Source organism: Dendroctonus ponderosae, unplaced genomic scaffold (genome assembly GCF_020466585.1).
Source record: "Dendroctonus ponderosae isolate FM_Combo_2020 unplaced genomic scaffold, Dpon_F_20191213v2 Dpon_F_20191213_3, whole genome shotgun sequence".
Lineage (NCBI taxonomy): Eukaryota > Metazoa > Arthropoda > Insecta > Coleoptera > Curculionidae > Dendroctonus > Dendroctonus ponderosae.
In genome coordinates this window covers 13,202,302-13,206,836 of record NW_026018508.1, presented here as the reverse complement: position 1 = coordinate 13,206,836, position 4,535 = coordinate 13,202,302, and the positions used below count along the sequence as shown (strand labels likewise).

At 38.6% G+C, this 4,535-nt stretch overlaps 1 protein-coding gene across 1 annotated transcript in view; it reads right to left on the bottom strand.

The window, feature by feature from the left end:
* LOC109537477 (acyl-CoA Delta-9 desaturase) overlaps positions 1–332 on the bottom strand; it is a gene marked incomplete at its 5' end in the record, with an annotated part of 4,392 nt that extends 4,060 nt beyond the window's left edge. Inside the window, 1 exon segment of the mRNA XM_048664551.1 lies at positions 292–332.
* Between the last annotated feature and the right edge of the window lie 4,203 nt (positions 333–4,535).

Below are 4,535 nucleotides of genomic sequence, written 5' to 3'. Positions count from 1 at the left end.
ATAGAGAATTGAATGGGGGGGGGGGTCATGACCCCCATGACCCCCATGACCTCCCCCTAGATCCGCCCTTGCCTTGTATTAATTGTATCATGTTAGAAACCAGTTGAAAGTTGTACGGAAAACTTCCAGAAAAAGCGAAAAATTTGTGAATCGGAAAGTTGCAATGATTTAGAATTGACGGAATCTTACTTTTCATTATTGACTTAGGAAGAGAAATATGACTTTTCACTTGGCAAATGAAGGAAATAATGGCCACTTCTGAGGTTAGTAGGAAAAAATAGTTAAACTTACCCTGTGAAATCAGCCGCTGTAAACCCCGTCGGATGTGGATGCTAGAAGATAAAGCGCTTATAGGTACATGAACATCTGTTTTTATACATTCTAAGTGTGTTGTTTATTGATGATCATTTATATTTTTTGATGGAGGGTTTTGCAAACCCTAATCCGTCTAGGACATGTGTGTAATGAATGGATTCGATGCGTACGTCAGCAGAAAATTAGCTTGAAGCCAGGCAAATATGAGCTCACCTTAACGTTAATAGTAATTTACTTCGCAACTACGGAGCCGACTCCTTGTAAACAAATGAACGCTCCGAACAAACGCTTCCATATTTATACTTGACAAATTTGCGACAATCTCAAAAGCATTTGAACTGGGATACGATATGAACCCCACGTATCTGACGAATGGACTCTTGTAAGTCTGCACCGCGCGACCTTTGTCACGCCTATTGCAAATGTTTTCTATCACACTAGATGACTCAACAGGATCAATCTGTACATTCGATTGACTGGTGGCTTCCAGGGGCTGAATTCCATTTTATTACCAAGTATCAAACTACCGTTCGGCCATGGGTGGCTCGTACACCCAGCGTTTCCCACCAAGAAACAAGTGTAAAAGGAGGCCCCACTCGGTGTTTTACATTGACTGGCCATTCGTTGCAAAACTTACGGCTTTCATATCTGAGATAAATCAGCAGATTCAGGAGGCCTGAACTCAATCATTGGCGTGGCTCAATACGAACTCAGGAACTTCCTTTGCCAGCAAGTGTGGTTTCCATTTTTTTTTAATAAGCATGCGTTTCCTGTTTTGGCTAGTAATGAATTTTTAACGGTTTAGTGAAATCTAAATGTTATCTTTGCGCGTCGTTTATTATCAACGCACAAGTGAGTAGATGCTATTTTGGAGATTGCTATGATGTTGATTACGCTGTTTCGGAGACAAATTTAAAAAATGCTCATATTTTGTCTACCTGATGATAAACGAAAAATTGTCACAATAGTTCTTTAAACGATTACGGCTGATAAGTGATGATCCATAATTCGTTAATAAATCAAAAACAATATGCGAATGTTAGATATGAGAATGTTTCTAAGTTGTCAGATAAATGGAATTTCATTCCAAAAAACTTGGTTCAGATTAACCAATCAAAACACGTAATTTTTCTGCTACCGCACTTTTACTTTTTCAACAAAATGGTCTAGAAGAAATAATTCTTGTGGTGTCAAAGCTGCTTTTCATTAAGTCTTTCTCACAGTTTAATAATCCGTGCCGGAGATCTCATAGTTTCACTGCGTTCGGCAACTGATCACGAGCACGCCATGAAAACGAGCACTTTTCTTGCGTAGAAAATACCATACCACTTGACATGCCAAGGCAAAGTGAAAAAAATAAACCATGCAAAAATATCTCAGTTCGCACACCAATATCTGAGCTAGATTTTGCAGTTCGTGCAGCTTCGATGCAGTTGCAGTTCGAGTTTACATATGTAGATTGTGTTGTTCGCTGTTGCCATCGTTTGCTTTTGATTGGTTGGCAAGTTCACGAGTCTTGTGTCAAAAAAATGACACGATAATTTGTATGCGCATGTTTCATGTTGTGATGGATCACGCAATACACAGAACACGTACACAAATTTCCAGATGGTGAACAGTTTCTGCCTAGATTTGACAAAAGTAAGTGGCTGTTGCCGTCGTTTGCTGTTTGCTTTTGATTGGTTGGCAAGTTCACGAGTCATGTGTCAAAAAAATGACATGACAATTTTTATGCGCATGGTTTATGTTGTGGTCGATCACGCAATACACAGAACACGTACACAAATTTCCAGATGATGAACAGTTTCGGCCTAGAATTGACAAAAGTAAGTGGCTGTTGCCGTCGTTTGCTGTTTGCTTTTGATTGGTTGGCAAGTTCACGAAAGTCATGTGTCAAAAAAATGACATGACAATTTTTATGCGCATGTTTTATGTTGTGGTCGATCACGCAATACACAGAACACGTACACACATTTCCAAATGGTGAACAGTTTCGGCCTGGTTTTGACAAAAGTCACTGGCTCTGACTCACGTTTATAAATCCAGACAAATGCACAGGTGGGAATTTTCTAACGGATCTAGAAAAAATGATTTTTTTCCCGATACATTCTTTCTTATCAGATTCAATGTTACATCTACAGGGTTAGTCACGCTATACGGCACGGAAGTTTGCGGCTAAACCGTTTGATTTTTAAAAAGTATTATTTTATGAATTGTCCGACGCCTGCCGAGCGCACATTTCAAAAATATTTTTGTAATGTACAGGGTGTCCCAAAGGCTCTAAAGGTATCAAAGTTGTGTTTTTTTTAAATGGAATGTCCTGTATATTATTGCATTTGGTAGTCAATAATATATAGGGTATTTCATTTAGAAAAACACAATTTTGATACTTTTAGGGCTTTTGGGAGACTCTGTACATTACAAAAATATTTTTAAAATGTGCACCCGATAGGCGTCTGTGGATTCATCAAATAATACTTTTGAAAAATCAAACGGTTTAGCCGCAAACGTCCGTGCCGTATAGCGTGAATAACCCTGTATAATCGATTTTTATTAGTTTAAAGTTTTGCCTCGTTTCACTAAATTATGAGTAACTTTTGGCAAAGAGCTGAAGGCGTCACACTTGGGTATCCAAGTCCACGTACTGAAAAATTCCTACGCCCATTAAGACACTAGGGATTGGAGAAATCAGAGTTAACTGACGAAAAAAGGGAACCGCGAATACTCAATTGCTGAAAAACTAGAGCTCCCTGGAGACCCCCAAAAATCACTTCCAAGACACGTGTTCCGTGGCAAAGAGCAAGTCCCCAGTTTCATGTATTATTCATGGCGCCGAAATCTAACGCAAACTTAATAACCATTTAATGACGATGATCTATCACTAGCCGGTTAACCGGGGGGCCAACTTTAGCCTCCGGTTAATCCCTAGATCAACATTGCTCCGAGCCGATATAATTTCATTAAAATCGGATCGAGGGGTCATTTTTAATTTCGGTCTGAGCAAAACAACCCTGTGATTGAAGCCGATCGGATTAGCGTGTCAATACGGTACCTCGGGGATAGCGAATTAATGGCGTTAAGTCGATGATTAAACTGAATGGATGTAGGCATCGAGGAACAGTAATTTGCTTCCGAAGACTCAAGAATCTTAGAATATCAATTATTAATCAAATTCATTCCTGGGTATTCAGTCATTTATTGTCTCTATTCATTAATCATACGTTTCGGTGTATTTTTCCACCATCATCAGTTTTTATGTGTAGCCTTGGCAAAAATGCATGCCAAAGCTTAAAGCAGCAACAACGCTACACATAAAAACTGATGATGGTGAAAAAATACACCGAAACGTATGATTAATGAATAGAGACAATAAATGACTGAATACCCAGGAATGAATTTGATTTGGAATTGAAACACAGTCAGGAAAGTATATACAATTATCAATTGTAAAGGAAATTGACACACTGGCATCCCTGTCCCCAGGGGACCAGAAGTGCCAATCAGAAGAAGTAGAAAACGTTATGAAGGAAATATTACTGCTGAGAATTAAGCCCAATATATAAATTGGCATAATTTATTAAAATTGGTAATCAAGTTGCAAAGTTGTTTTTATTATTTTAAACCAACTTATTTTGGCTGAGACTTGCAATAACACAAAGATGAATCAAATTTGTCCGAAAAACATGATAAGCGGCATTATGTTTTTCCGCAGACCATGCGAACGTTAATCTAACGAACGTGTTTTCTAATAATTTTAATATTTGCTAGTGAACAGCACAGCAGACTTTCGACCTCGAACAGCGAAAGCTCCGACGGTGTTAAGTAATACCGACCCGAAGAAGTACGCAGTTCTGTCGTTCAGAAACCAGCTTTGGTGGATCTCCTGACAAGAACAATTTTCGTCCCTTTCAAATAGCACAACTCCAATTCAAAACTCATTCCTGCGTTTCAGTCATTTATTGTCTCTATTTATCAATCAAAATACGTTTCGGTGTATTTTGCCGAGTGTATTTTGCCGAGCAAGAAAATGCATGCCAAGGCTTAAAGCAGCAACAACGCTACACATAAAAACTGATGATGGTGGAAAAATATACCGAAACGTATTTTGATTAATAAATAGAGACATTCAGCCCTGGGCTGTGATAAAATTCTTTAGGATATTGGATTACTGGATATTTCCTTAAAACAAGAAACGTAAGTGCTTTGAAGATCGGCCTGAC